At 36.2% G+C, this 16,810-nt stretch overlaps 1 protein-coding gene across 2 annotated transcripts in view; it reads left to right on the top strand.

Annotated features, from left to right (window-relative positions):
- LOC115239211 (glutamyl-tRNA(Gln) amidotransferase subunit A, mitochondrial) overlaps positions 1–13,199 on the top strand; it is a 16,755-nt gene extending 3,556 nt beyond the window's left edge. Inside the window, exon 3 of one of the 2 annotated variants that reach the window (XM_029813609.1) lies at positions 12,993–13,199. The gene's annotated coding sequence lies outside the window, so the exon portion shown is untranslated. Of the gene's footprint in view, positions 1–210; positions 1,739–12,992 lie in introns of those variants that run through there. The other variant, XM_029813607.1, reaches the window with a different exon arrangement.
- The last annotated feature ends 3,611 nt before the right edge of the window (positions 13,200–16,810 follow it).

Below are 16,810 nucleotides of genomic sequence, written 5' to 3' on the forward strand. Positions count from 1 at the left end.
TCGATAATATATTTATACGCAAGCCTCGAGCTCTTTTTCTCTCTCTCTCTCTATATATATATATATATATATCGAGTCTTGTGCGTTTCGTATTTACTTTCAGTTATATGTTAGATTTTCTTGCTGATTTATTTTTATTTCTAACGATCGCTTTATTACGAACTGTTATATAGCAAAGCTTTGACATTTCGAATTTCATTGTTCCCCCAGGACCCGAAGGTGATTTAACCGGCGAACAAACAACAGCAGGCAACAACAGGCACGTGTAAAATCTATTCACATAACGCCTTCGGTAATTAGATCTTTGTGACATTTCGGTTTGATCTATTGTTCATTTGATCAACAAGTTAACACAGGGGCAATATAATATACCCGAGTCTAATTGCGTTTGACTATAACTTTTCATACGAAATTTTATGGCGATATGTCAAATCGCATGATTATAGAAAATAATAATTACAGCTTGCATGGCAAAAATTTAAAGCCAAATATATTACATTATAATCATAAAATTTATCGAAATACATAATTATCGAAGTAAATCTTTCTTTTTTTTGTCTTCTATCAAAATATTCGTTGAAATGTCTGAATAAATAATAGGAAGAGACATTCGCGCATTGAATTTTCAATGGAAAATTGCACATATATTTTTTCTATTCTGACAATTCGCTGCGATAGCAGTGTCTTCGGGCTTTTAAAGAAAGTTCAGAGAGGACAGAAATAATATATTCTCTCTGCTTAGGGCATATCGTTCTCTCGTAATAGTGGTGCAAGTATAATAGTGCCGGACGTTTCCAGACGCGAGATGAAGCTATGCCATTTAATTTTGCATTCCTTTTTCCTGCCATATTACGTAATTCCTCGTTCTCTTCGCTGCATAAATTGCAGAGACTTTCACCGAAACCACGAGAAATGAAGCGATTTTACGTTCCATTAAAGGGAAACCAAGTACTAGTCGTACATTTTCATTATTTTTTGCAATATTTCGCACCGTCGTGTCGCATAGTCTGACAGAAAAGATTCAAAAATTGTTAAAGCATTTCAAATTCATATTTCCAACTACATAGTCTCACATACAGCTCTATTTTGAATATTTGTCAATCTACTCGGTTTCGATATTCGGTCGTAAATCGCATTACAACAATCGAATATAGACGGCTAATATACGGCTCGAATACACGCGCGGAATCGGATCGTCTCGCGTATAAAGCTGCGTAATTAATGACAGAAGGAAATAATGCACATCTAAGGACCGTGTCCGATATCGAGTGAGCCACGATCGCATTACGCGCTTTAATCCGAGCTCGTAAAAGCTTTGAGGCAGCCATCGGGGCGAGTGTGCTTTAAAACATCAAACGTTCGCGGAGCGGCAATCATTCTTCTTTGAGCTTAAAAAATATGAAGCCTTTGTGATTGATGTGTACATAGCCCTCGACGTAGCCCCGATTCCTTTTCGTACACCTTCTTTCGTTACCCCGATTAAAGCTCGTCGTAAATCTTCGGCTAATATTCTGTCCAAAAACGCGACTGCCTCCTGCCTTATGCGATTATTATTGCTGCTTGCGGGACGTTTTTTGCGTAGCGACAATAACGGGAGGCAGAAGGAGAGAGGGGAGAGAGTCATTATAACTTTTTATCCGCCTGGCCCTTTTTTTTCGACCGACTAATATCGCGCAATCGCGCCGAACAATACATTTTTACGGCTCAATAGATCTCGGGGAAAAAAAGTTGGATGAAAATAGTCGCCGAGAAACAATCTTTTTTTTTTTTTTTTTTTTTTTTTTTTTTTTTTTTTTTTTNNNTTTTTTTTTTTTTTTTTTGTCGTATCTCGAGAGGTCCTTCGCATAATTCGGAATCGTACAATTCGATTTTATCGACGAAATCGCGAGGAACGGCGGGATGCATACTTGATTTTAAATTTCCCGATGTGCGCTGTCGATTATTAATGACGCAGCTAATTAATGTCCCGCCTGTTTGGGCGCAAATTACAATGCGTGGTTAATGGAAGTTGAATTTTGAGAGCACGCGATCTCTCGATTTACAGTCAATCGGAATCGAATTTCACGGTGATATACACACATAAACACAGCCTCTCATTCGACTTTCATGCGACAAGCCGATATTATTGCTCAATTTCCGGATCACGGAAAATTGCAGGACGAATTTTAGTCAATTTTTAATCCATTTTTAATCTTTCTCTCTCTCTCTCTCTTACATCTATAATTATCTAGTTGTAACTAAGCTAAAATAAAAAAATATGAAGTGATGCATCTTACAATTTCTCGTTTATCTTTATAAGATAGCGTGTAATCTGTAAAACAAGAAATTTCCTAAAATTCTTAAAAAAATCTAGAAGAGAATATCTAGCGAAAATTATAGAACGCTCATATGATAAGAAAATTATGGATGCGCTCAGCGAGTTTCCATGGAAAAAAAACGAGCGCGCGAGGATGACACTAAATTCGTTGTAATGCACCTTAAAACTTCCCTTAGCAACGCTAAGGGTCGCGCGTACGATTACACACGCAAGCGGTGCGTTTCCGGAAACGACGAGCAACCCTTAGGAATATATCGCGATAGTTGGTAACAACAAGTCGAGGAGAAAGAGGCGATTATAGATAGGTCGCCGAGGTGACACACGGGCTCGATATGGTGGTCAATGCACCTCGTCCTCACCCTCGCGGTACGGAAACGCCGAGGAAACGTCGCGGGACCCGACGACGAAGTTAGTAACGCGGATGAAGGGAAGAGGCAATGGGGTGGCTATCAGCTAACGTGCGCGAGGGTGGCCGTCTCTGGGACAACAGGGTTGGGCACGGGGTGGCGAGGACGCATGCGTCGAACCCGGCCGCCGGGGGCTGTCGTGTCGCTCTCTGCCGACGGTTTCGCCAGTCGTCGTGACGACTTCGAGCCGTCGTCGTCGAGAGCGTAGTCGCGAGCATGTCTTGGCGTTCGCACGGAATTTTGAATCGCCGGCGATTTGGCGCCGCGGGTGTCGTCGTCGGCGGAGATCATCGCGAATGAGCGTTTCTGTGTGCGTCGCGTCGTGCCGGCATCGACGAGGGGAGATCGTCGTTCGTAGGTGAGCGCGATTTCGCGAAGTGGTGCTGCGATTTACGTGGTTATCTCATCCGCGGCGCGCGGACTCGGACAGGTGCGCGAGTGACGGTTACGACACCCCTCCGGTGTTATCATCGTCGCGGTTAAAGGTGCTCCGTGATTGCACGTCGAATCGCGGCGAGCGGATGGACTTCGACACCTCGGATCGTCCGATACCAGAAGTGAGTGTAATGTCTTTCCATTTCAATTACTCGTGCGGAGAATTCTTTTCTTTTTGGAGAAATTTTTGAAATCTAAAAATGTTTCTCGCGCGGGATTTTTTTTTCGCGGGATAGATATTTGTAATAATAGAGTAGAATAATAAATTTTCTCTTTATTAGATATACGGGGTGATTGCGAAAGATAGATTTGATTTTCGTTTCATGTGTTTCCGAAGATAGATGCGCTCTATTTGAATATTAGATTAAATATTAGAAATTTACGGCAAAAAAAAAAAAAGATGGCCGCGCGAAAATAAAAATATCTATCGTATTATTAATATCATTACCTCAAAATTTGTACATATTATTATAATATAATATTACGAATGCGCGTTCGTCGCGCAGTTTAAAATATAACATGATTTACAAATTCTATTTACATATCTGCATTAAATTTCATGAAACTCACAGAAGCTGCTTATTTAAAGTCAAATATAGTGCGATTGCATCATTGTTTTTTTCTTGTGGAAAAAAAATGAGAAGAATAGCGCGTTGAACGTATTGCGCCGAATCGATATTGTATTTCCGTAACATATGGTACGTGTCGAATGGAATAGTATAAAATACAAATCTGTGTGTTATCAGAATACATCGTATTCGGATAGATCACCGTTACGCGAATGTAAAGTTTTTCAATAAACGAAGAATTTTTTAAAAAATGCATGACACATTTCTCTCTTCCTGCAAAATATATATTCCGAACCAATATATCTTTTATATTACGGTCAAATTGGATATTTCGAGTAATTTCAAGACGATTTTTTTTTTTGTAATATATATACATAAAGAGGGAGCGAAAAAGCTATCATGTATAAGATATCTTGATCTTTCCTAACATATATATGTGAGAGAGAGAGAGAGAGATTTAGTCTGATGAAAAAAATAAATATATACATAACTAATATAATATAAAAAAGATATAATATTATATTATAAGCGAGAAAGAGACAATATGTGTGTGTATATATATATGTAATAATTATAATTAATTTTTAAATAGTTATATATAAAATTTTATATATTTATAATAGAATTCATCAGAAAATTATAAAATTATATGTATATATATATAATTCTATACACAATTATATATACATTATAAAATGAATTATATATATAATTTTATAATTTTGTGATAAATTCTATTAATAAGATTAATAATAAATTACATGATCTGCCATTTATCGCGGCGTTACGTTGTGCACAAATTAAAATGCCTTGATAAAACATATAGCATTGATAATAAACTCGGTCGGACAGTAACTCGTTGTAATGCAATATCGCGGTAGTTTAACACCGCATGTAGCCGCCGTATTTTAGTTGTTGCAGTTCACGCGGCTACATCATTTCCTTCTTCCGCCTAGCATCGAGTCGTCTATGTAACTCCGTTGGGCGAGTAAACACAAATGTGTGTACAGGCTTCATAATACTTTTCGCGGCGTTATACTAAAAACATTCTGAGATATATATATATATATCGCAGAGAATACTGTACCATTTTATTCTTATACGCGCGACATAAGAGGAAATGTTGTTGCAACATCTGTATCTGTCAGTTTGCATCTTTATCGATATATCGCATGGCATGGAAGAGCTGTTTATTCGTTTATTCAGGCTCGCGTATATTGAAAACTTGAATAAACAAATGGAGACAACAAGAGAAACAAGACAACGGAGAAACTTTAGCCGTATTTAATTTTTAATTAAATTAATTAAATTCTCGCGCTTTTTTTTATCTTTTCTTTATTTCGCGATAGACTTTTTTCCGCTTTCCTTTATATAGAGTCGCACCACACCCTCCGTGTATTTGACACTTTAGTATCGGATTACTATCCCGTTGGTTCGTTACAAGCTACAACCGAGGAAAACATGTGGCCTATTAGGGAAGCTATCATATATACGGTCCATCAATTATTCGATTCTTGTTATTCTCTTTGAGTAAATTATGCTTATTAATTTGCCTGACGGTAAACCGTAGTAAAACTCGCACATCGCGCTAGTAATAGTTTTTAAAATTTCTCTTTTCTTTCTTTTATTTATATATGTATAATTAATATATCTTCTCCCATCGTTTCATCCTATTTCGAGTGTTTGGTCGACGATTATATAAGAATATATGATTTCGAGGGAGAGTTAAAAATCCTTGTACATGCGGTACTTTAATGTCCTCGACGTGCACACTCGAAACATTCTCACGATTTATTGTATTTTTATCTCTTCTTATTAATCGCCGAGATGTCTTATCTAATTAGGCGACGGTAAGTCAACGTTACGGGCGAATAATTATTACATGCTAGTAATTACGATTGAAACAGACGTCTCATATTTTTCACGATTGTTTCAGATTCAGACTTTCCACATTCTTTGTGTGAATAGTGACACGTATTTATTTTTATATTGTCTTATGTCAGATTATATTATGATCAAAAATACGCTTTTCTCATGTAATAATCAATATCCATATTCTTCATATTTCGAAGGTTTCATACTATTCGCAGAATAAATGCAATTATTGTACGGAAATCTGGTATACGATATGCATTTGTGACGTGCTTCCGCATAATAAGAAAATTCATTATGCTTCGAAAAACTCCGCGTTGCATGAATATCGGCTGTAATATCATGCGAAAGAAAAAAATGGCAGCAAATTCACGATAACGAAGCATCGAAGACCGGTTAAACGGCTAATTTTATTATCGAGAACGGCTAGTAAATCGCGTTCTTATTCCCCCGTTAAGATTAACTTTTTGCTCTTATTAATCCGCGAAACTCTCGATCGCCGTTTCTCAAGCACGCGATTGACCTTTTTCTCTGTCACATCGTCCTTACTTACTTTCATAATTGAATTTTCCTTGTAAGATATCGATTTTTATACCTCATTAAAAAGAACGAAATTATAAGATAAATTGTAACAGTTTCTTTTTTAAAGATTTTAAATGTTTGTATAATATATTTACGATCTGAACGATTTATAATTATTAATAAATCAACGCACGTAGTTTGTATTATAAAATAATAGGGCAATAATATCACTAAAAAAAAAAAAAAAATTTCTAAAATTTGCTTTAGAAGGGTTAAACTTTATATAGATTTCGAGACATGCACTGATCACTTCAATTTCAAATTGCTAATCGAATTGTACGGATGACAGAACTTCTCGGCCGCGAGAGATTGAAATTTGGTCCGGCTTAATCCGTGGCAATCGAACAGCAAGAGGATTTTATTGGCAATCGTAAAAGAACATCACGAGACCAGAATAATTCGCGAGGTCAGCATCGGAAAAAGGAATCGCGTTAAATATGAGAAGTTTCCGTGCAAATTCCAGAACTTTTGTATCGCGAAACGTTGCCGAAGAATTCTCCATAAAGTAAAACCGTTTATATTACGTTGATTACTAAAAGCGTTTGTATGGCGGACGATAAATTTTCACCATCGCTCCATGGACGGCGCGATATGGCGCTCTTCGTACTAAGAATACCTAATATCGATTAACCTTGCGACTAGTACACACGTGAGAACGTTCCTATAATATTTCTATGCTTTTTGCTATATAATTAAATATTCCCCGTGCTGCTATTGGATTCCTTTCAATAGTAATGATATAATTACACTACGCATGATCCTGACGATACGCTTTCATGGTTTCCTTGGAAGACGTATCGATGCGTACACGTATGTCAGGATGATTCCAGGGAGATTAAAAAGCTTCTTTTTATACTATAAAGATATTTTTATGAATTGTAAAATGCGCGAAAAACAATTTAGTCAGTAATATTCTTTATATCATAGTGTTCCAAGTTGGAATTTTGTTTTTTTTTATATGGTTTATGGGTTTTAGAGAATTTTGTTAGATTTAATTTAGGAATTGAGCCCCTATTTTGTATTTCAAATTGACAGTAAACGAACAATTTCTCACTTAAAAGTTTGAAAGAGAAACTTTTGAAAAAACTATAAATTAAATAGTTTCACAAAAGATTTTGCTGTATCTTTAAAACAATGGCTTTCAAAGGGTGTACCGTGAAATTTTCAAAGTGTGTCATGAAAGTTCTATAATATATGTATTTATTCAATTAATACAATTACAGGGACTATATCCAGTAGGATATATAACGTCTAGTATTAATAAATAAAATAAGTCTATAAATATATATTAAATAATATATTAAATAAATTAAAAGATTAAAAATACCAAGTCTTTTGTAGAATATTTTATTGAATACAGCGTGATATGTCGCCAAATCCGACGAAAAAAGCTACTGTGCCGCGAGCGCGAAAAGTTTGAGAACTATTGATTTAAAGTATTAAAATAGATATTAGATTGAAAATTCAGAGATCAAAAGTAAGAGAGAAATTATAACTCGAGGTATCATTTTCTTCCGCATTTTTCCAGTATGAACTTCTCGGCCGCGAGAGATTGAAATTTGGTCCGGCTTAATCCGTGGCAATCGAACAGCAAGAGGATTTTATTGGCAATCGTAAAAGAACATCACGAGACCAGAATAATTCGCGAGGTCAGCATCGGAAAAAGGAATCGCGTTAAATATGAGAAGTTTCCGTGCAAATTCCAGAACTTTTGTATCGCGAAACGTTGCCGAAGAATTCTCCATAAAGTAAAACCGTTTATATTACGTTGATTACTAAAAGCGTTTGTATGGCGGACGATAAATTTTCACCATCGCTCCATGGACGGCGCGATATGGCGCTCTTCGTACTAAGAATACCTAATATCGATTAACCTTGCGACTAGTACACACGTGAGAACGTTCCTATAATATTTCTATGCTTTTTGCTATATAATTAAATATTCCCCGTGCTGCTATTGGATTCCTTTCAATAGTAATGATATAATTACACTACGCATGATCCTGACGATACGCTTTCATGGTTTCCTTGGAAGACGTATCGATGCGTACACGTATGTCAGGATGATTCCAGGGAGATTAAAAAGCTTCTTTTTATACTATAAAGATATTTTTATGAATTGTAAAATGCGCGAAAAACAATTTAGTCAGTAATATTCTTTATATCATAGTGTTCCAAGTTGGAATTTTGTTTTTTTTTATATGGTTTATGGGTTTTAGAGAATTTTGTTAGATTTAATTTAGGAATTGAGCCCCTATTTTGTATTTCAAATTGACAGTAAACGAACAATTTCTCACTTAAAAGTTTGAAAGAGAAACTTTTGAAAAAACTATAAATTAAATAGTTTCACAAAAGATTTTGCTGTATCTTTAAAACAATGGCTTTCAAAGGGTGTACCGTGAAATTTTCAAAGTGTGTCATGAAAGTTCTATAATATATGTATTTATTCAATTAATACAATTACAGGGACTATATCCAGTAGGATATATAACGTCTAGTATTAATAAATAAAATAAGTCTATAAATATATATTAAATAATATATTAAATAAATTAAAAGATTAAAAATACCAAGTCTTTTGTAGAATATTTTATTGAATACAGCGTGATATGTCGCCAAATCCGACGAAAAAAGCTACTGTGCCGCGAGCGCGAAAAGTTTGAGAACTATTGATTTAAAGTATTAAAATAGATATTAGATTGAAAATTCAGAGATCAAAAGTAAGAGAGAAATTATAACTCGAGGTATCATTTTCTTCCGCATTTTTCCAGTATAGAATACAACTAAAATTTATTATCATTACTCTAAATATTATTTCCGATTATTTTAATTTTCCTACGAAATTTGCCTTTAGAGTTTATTTAAAAATATCTTTTTATATCGTGTACTATATTTCCAGTCCGCAGTAATCGATTTTGCTAATTTATTACTTAAGAAGCAAAATCGATGATATTTATTAAATATAGAATAGCTAAAATATGAGAAGAAAAACAAAATGTCTTGTATCACGTTTATTTTTATGCATGTATATTCGAGACTACAACGACTGGGCGTTAAATATCGTGCGACGCGCATTGTTCGAATTCGCGATTACTTCCGGCAATATCTAAATTGAGCGCGTACAGTGCAGCATTGGATTGCAATTAATATGCACAAGCACCTTGCGCTTTTCACCGAAGTGATATAATCGCGCGGCTATTTCCTTAATTTTACCGTGTGATCTAATATCGATGGCGCGCCGAATCCTTTCGTTGAAATACGCAAAAACTTGAGATAATTATTTTATTAATTGCGTTCTTTCAAAGAAGAAAAGAAATTCTATTTTATTTAATTTTATATATAATTTTAATATATATGGATTTTATGTATAATTTTAATATATATTGATTTTTGGATTTAAGAACTTTATTCATCTTTGAAAAAAACATGAGCTTTTTGTATTATTTAAAGATAAAAAAGAAATAGATTATTCTCCTCTTTGTAAGATTTCACGTTGTTCTCTTCGCGATATTTCAACGGGACTTTGATTCACGGGGTCAAGACACCATCGAATCGTCGCGTGTTGATTTTCCTGTGGCGCAGATGTCACATTCCAGGATCAATTGGATGACAAAAGGCACGTTTAGGCACAATACGTGTCACCGAACTACAGAATGGCTTCCCCCTTTTCCGCCGATGTACCACTGGCGATTAAGTGCACTGATCTCACTGTCATTGATATCGTTTGTCGACTGACAATGTTCGCGGTGTCATCAGGAGATGATTAAGTTAGCTCCCTCCACCAGTGCAAAATAAAGTCTGACATATTTTAAAATTAGGTGCTAATTATACGCTGAAATACCCGAAGTCAGGTATCAAAGTCAGTAGTTCAAACGGTTATAGAAAATTAAATTCATATCGAGAGAGGCCGACTTAACATTATAAATTGGATCTACTATAAAAAAATATATAAATAACATGAAAGGAAAAAAAACAAAAAACGTAATAATTAAATGTCAATTAGGTGCTCTAAGAAATCATTAGGTTTATAATTAGCACCTAAAATATATATACCTGTTAAAATATATATACCTACTAAATTAAATTTTTAGAAAAATATTACCACATAAACTAAAAATCCATTATTCTATATAATATAATATTATGCTATTGCATTCTCTAGCGTTATTGATCTTAAAATTGGCACAATAAAAGAATTGAGAGAATATGAGATAGAAATATATGTACGTTTTCCAGAAAATATTGAGTAATGTATAGATATTATTGCGGACAACTGTATGCGCAATATAAATAACGATGATGACACAGCGCTCGTTATTAATATATAAAGAAAGAAGCTACATTATAATCTTCTGAAAAGTATGATGAACTAATTGAATCTATAAACGAACGCGGGGATAATGTCAGTTAAATTCGCCGATTAAATTTGCGCACGGCTCTAGCCAATATCCAATAGCCGAGTATAAAGTTACAATAACGAGAGGTCGCCCGATTGGCCGTATCAAATAAATTTGATCCGTTTTGGCCTTTAGAAAGCCCCAACGTGATACAAAGCCAATGCAATGCTATTTTTGAAATTCATATTATTTTCTCTTTTCGCTCTTTCAGTCAAATTATTTTTTGCTCTACATGTGTATCCGAAATATTTTTATTTTACGCGGTCATTTTTTAGGAAATAAAGTAAAGAGAAAAATTTTTATTAAATAAATAGACTTTAAATATTAATTCATTATCCATAAGTAAGAATTTTCATAGGTCATTTAAAAAAAAAAAAAAAAAAATTAGTTTTGATATATTATTATATTTAAAATTTCATGTATCGTAGAAAATTTTTTTTTCTTTTCTTTCTGCTCTAGATCCGCTCTATTATATCACGATGTTCGATTCGTATACAAATTTTGATGCATATGAAACGCGTCGAGCCGTAGTTATTACGAGGTGACAGAGCGAAATATTTTTTTCGACAATAGGCGAAAGTCATTTTCCGCCGACGTGACTTTTATCTCGACGTTGTCTTTTAAACTGACACTGATATCTTCCTTCGCTAACAATGCTCGTCGTCGAAACGGCTTTGAATTACGGCATCGCAACCGGTTAGAGTGGATAAATGGTACCTGATCCCACTTGCCGTGGCACGTGATGCAAACTAGGGTCAAGAAGCGGCAGACGATCTCTCTGGACGAAAAGGTGGAGCGCGCGCGGAGTCAATGGTGCATCGACCTCGCGTTTCGCTACGAGAAAGAGAGCGCCGTCTATTATATCGGCCGGGAATAACATCCTCCGCACGAAAGTAGTAGTAAAACGCGATGTAAAAAGGAATAAATCTGCCTCGCGAGTTATATATGTGTGTAGCAACGGTAATAACGATACCGCCGACAGCGCGCGTAACGCGACGATCGATATACTAAAGAGAAAATATCTTCATTCCGGACATATTTAAAACGCGTCGTACGATTGCACGCAAGTTTGCAATGCACATTTTATAGAATTTGCATATTTATAAATATATATATATATATATATATATTTTTTTTTTTTTGTATTTTTCGTCATACGGTTTATGTGATCTCTGAGATCTTTTGGAGACTCGTACAAAAAAAATGTGCATTAATCGCAGAGGATTTGATTATATTTTACGAGTTAATATTTACGATGCAATATGTTACATATAGTTCGCCAAATATACTTCCAAGGAATTCGTTTTCGACAGACTGGGTGAGACGAGGAATGGAAGGCGGGGGCGACGCAAGCTGTTTCGCGAGAAACTTTTGAATTATTTCTTCGCCATTTCTTTGACTGGAAGATACGTCGCTGCAGGATATTATATCCTGTAAGACTTTTGTCTTACGGAACCGCGTGGGGGAAAGTTCTCCCCATCTCTCTAACGTTGTTTCCGTCGAAACGGGAGGACGCGTCGCCGGGTTTGTTCCGCCGACGAAAGTTGCGGTCGGTCGGGCAGAGCTCGGCTAACGACGTTGCTGTTAATGGAGTCTGCAACGACACGGAAAATACGAGTCTAAAACCCTCCGTTGAGACGAATGAGGTATCGTAAGCTACTAATCGCGTTTATTACGGACGCGTTTTTTACTCGCGATTTTGCCGCATCACTTTGCGAAGGAAGAGGTCAGCCGATATGTGTACGTACGTCTCGCGCGAGATTATTAGAGCTCATCTCCTTGATCCTATAGGCGAAATAACATATCTTTATGTTATAACACCTCCCATTTCATCCGAGAACAAAGAAGAAAAAGATAAAGAGAGTTTATGGGCTTAGATTATTAGTTTGCTAGCGTTATTTTTTCTTCCTCCATTCCCACCGTCTGTTCTCTCCCGATCGTACCTGCCATTCTTTTTGCGATTTCGAGTGAAACGTGACGTGGAAGTAAAACGGAGGTACCGTGAAATTGGAACGTAACCGATTCAAGAATCGTTCTATTTTTTTGGCCCTTGTCATTTTTGTAAAAGCGCTTCGCGCACGTGCGTTTCGTAAATGAGAAATAGACGCGATGACAGGACCAACTTTTATAACACGGAAATTTTAGGTATTTTTACACGGCACATTTGGATGGGTAATTTTTTTTATATTATGCTCTCATATATTTATGGAACAAAAATTATTTTTTCTTCTGTTCTTACTACTCATAATTCTGTTACTCTGACTAATAAATTTTCTGCTGATATCTTTTTAAAAATATAAAAAACGACTCAAAGTTTCTTATATTTTCTTAAAGATTTCGGAATCGTAGATATCGCGTTTTTGCGTGATGTGTCGGCTCTATCGAGGCTAACATAATTTTCATAATCTTGCAGATACCGAGGACTCCATGAATTAGTTACTCGCCGTATTAAGGAAGAGAGACGAGGTCGGCGTGCGACCTACTCGTGAATCATCGTTCGTCATTATGCAACGGTGAACTTACCCGCTTTCATCGGCGCATACGTGCCAGGTGCAGTCGGAAATCGCGCCGGGAGAGTTTGCGGCCGATTCATGGAATCGTGATCAGGTAAGGGTTGCAATTTCTATGGCGTTGCAGCGTGCCGAGACGGAATCGCCAAGAGAATTTATATACGTCAGAATTGGAAACAACGTGCCAATCGGGCCCGGTATCTCTGGGGCGATGACGTAACGGTCGTAAGATACGAAATTTCCTTTGAAAACGAGGTCGGGGATCGACAAGTCGAGCGTGCAATGCTTCCCGAGATACATATATATATATCTCAGGCTAGGTTGCACAAGGACGAACGATTTGAAGGAATCAGCGCGATACCGATAATGTCATTCGTGACCGATAATCGTCTGATACGACTTATCTGATTTAAAAGTCGAGTAATTTTGATTTTAATACTTTTAGTAATGTGAAAAAAGTATTATATTTATTAATTAAATAACTGTGTGTTTTTTAACGTTTCTCCGTAATTCTGTTTATGGATGAATTTGCAATTATTTCTCATTTTGCGTGGGCACGCGAGCACCACCCTTTTCATTTATTACGCGAGTACATGCATTTTGTTCAGCACTTCACGGCATTCGCTCTTTATATCGCATGTGGGTCAAGTGTGAACTGTCAATATTTCGTTTTACATATTTCACCTGCGACGTGTTAGCTCTCCACAGAACGCGGATATTTTTCTTTTTTATTCCCATGCATTTCAAATATTGACTTTTTGTTGTAAATCTTATTTTCAATCTCTATTTGACTATGTAACTTCAGAATCATTTAATGGTATATAAAGTCTTTAATAAAAAAAAAAATATATATATATATATATAACTGGGATAATTTATTAAGATTGATTTATCGCATGTTTTCAATCATCAAAGCTATTTCGTGTTTAACTTAACACGATTGGCGGCTCCGTACTTTCGAAGCCAAGGCTATAATAATTAAGTTATCGGCGGAAAAAGATAAAGCGCGACGAGGAGATAATGTTATTCTGCGACGCAAGAAAATCCTCTTGTGAACCTCTCAACAGCTCGTAATAGCATGCATAACAACAGCTTACGGAGAACGAGAGATCGTAAAATATAATCAACGCGAAAAGGGTTAAACGGCCAAGACAGACGAAAGAGGTGGAGGACTCGGCGCGTCGCGCATAATGGCCTGACTAACGCGCGAAGCTAAATGTGCGTGGGGGATCCTTCGTAATGTGGACATCCTTGGCATAAGCATAGAAAGCTAGAAAGCCTCGGCACCGTCTATGATAACCCAAATACGAGTAGTCGCGCTCAATTATCCGACTTTGTTTCAAGAGAAAACCTTCCTCCTGCGTTTTTAAGCGAATGTAAATCGCGCTGCGTCGTGAAACGCTCCAAAATTTAGATTCATTGTTCATCTCACAGTCATAGAGTCGCTAAATTGCGTTTATCAATTTATCGCATCGCAAGAGAAAAATGTAATTTTTTTTTTCAAGTAGAAATATGAATTTTTTAAAAAAATTTCTTTAAAGTCACAAAGCAACGTCAACGATCGTTCATTGAACTTTGTTCCTGCGACTTTATAACGTATCTCATTAAAAATATAGTGAAAGATTCAAATCTATGAAACAATAAACGGGATTCTCGGGGTTCCGTGTTTCTCGCAGAAATATTTCCCACAGTCGACTGAATTCTACGCGAGTCATCGAGCGTTACGTGGGAGAAGTTTTGGCAACCGCGACGTGTCTCGATGCGTTAAAAGTTTTTGCCGGTCGATTGAAACGGTACGGCACGACACACGGATTAACACCCGGCATTAGAAAGACAGTTTAGACCATTTTCAGACCGCGACGCGACGCCTGCGACGGCTCCGACGACGAAGATGAAGGCGACGAGAGAGTTCGCGCTCACTTTCCCTCGCGACGCGTATCTATCGTCCCCGGCGATCGCTAAAGGGTACCCCCCGTCACCGCGGCGGCGAATTCGCTTTCGCGGATCCCGGATAGATCTTACACGAAGTCGGCATGGTGGTGGGTCGAATAACGACGAGACCTTTCTCAGTTACAGACGATAAATAAGCTAAATGTAAACCCAGGGTTAAGAGAGTGACTCTCTCCTTACTTTCCCTCTTAAATTAAGAACTCTGTGTAATTGAGTCTTGATGTCCGAAACAATGGATTCCGGATGAACCGAGGAATTATTTAATCATCAAAGATACGTATATTTTTATTTTAATAATTATATTATACATAATATTTGTATCTAAAATTTCTCTTTCGCTTACTAGATTTATAAAAATTATATAAATGTGGATATAATAGCAGGCATTTAATAAAAAATATAAATGATTGAGGACATCCTAAAACCTGAATTCTTCCGGTAGAAATATTTTACTCGACTTGCAGACAAGCAAAGCAGAATTGCACGATAGCTACGCTAGCCCGAACGGATTTAATCATTCCGGCCGAGCGGGATCTATCCGCGAACCGCACTAAAGCGATAATCGATTAAGCAGAGGTCGACGGAAATTGGCACGAGAGACTGACAGGCAGGACGACGAAGGTAACAAATGACGAAACCAAGGACATCAGTCCTGCTATTATGTCGAAACTATCATTGGGGAATCAAACGCGTTAAATTATACGAAAAAAAAAAATTATGTCCCACGAAATTCAGTCGCGTTAAAACATTATGTCCGATAATATTACGTAGCGATAAAACCCGGCTTTTTATATGACGAGTTAATTAATTAATGTGACATCGTTCACGCGATGTTGTTAAGTAACTTTGGAAATTAATAATCTCCGAATTATTTCGACATAATTGTGCTTCCATTCGATATCATAACTGTATGGTAAATTGATCAGTATAATTTCATTATTTATTACTATTAAATGAAAAAGGACTATTACCGAATAATTTCACTATTAAAAAATATTTAAAAAATACAAAATTCTCTCGCATAAAATTGTTATATTTTATCATTATTAACTGTGTATATATTATCAAAACTGTTTTGAAATTAATAAACTTCCATGTCAAGGTTTAACGGCTTAATCTTGCTTTGATGTCTCCGTAAATGTCATTGAAATAAATACTTAAAATCGTCGATAGCGAGAAAGTGCGGATTATTTTACTTTTAGAAGCTTATGATAAAGTACATACACGTGTCGTGATAAAAATTATATCATGTCTATGAAGATTTTCGTACTGTGAAAGGCCCGCCCTTCGGAATTTCCGCGCGAGTTTTCCACGAATAAAGCTGCGCGGATTTTAGATATATAGTGTGTCGTCCTCACAAGGGATTTTTTTATATACAGCTTCTCCCCGGGGAAATCCATGCTTTATCTAAGATAGATTTTCTCTTTGATAGAATTGAAGCTTCTATTCCCCAATTTTCAACTAGAAATTTTATTTCGAAATAGAAGTTTACTCGAAATTGTGCAAAAAATCAGCTTTGCATTTTCTTTTTTATTCGCGCTATCGAGTTTCGAATTTCTGGATATCCAATCACAAATAAATTCTCATAAATCGGTCATTTCTATAAATTAAACATTGACCAACTTTTATAACACGGAAATTTTAGGTATTTTTACACGGCACACACACACACACACACACATTTGGATGGGTAATTTTTTTTATATTATGCTCTCATATATTTATGGAACAAAAATTATTTTTTCTTCTGTTCTTACTACTCATAATTCTG

Source organism: Formica exsecta, unplaced genomic scaffold (genome assembly GCF_003651465.1).
Source record: "Formica exsecta isolate Colony F162 unplaced genomic scaffold, ASM365146v1 scaffold365, whole genome shotgun sequence".
In the NCBI taxonomy this organism is placed as follows: domain Eukaryota; kingdom Metazoa; phylum Arthropoda; class Insecta; order Hymenoptera; family Formicidae; genus Formica; species Formica exsecta.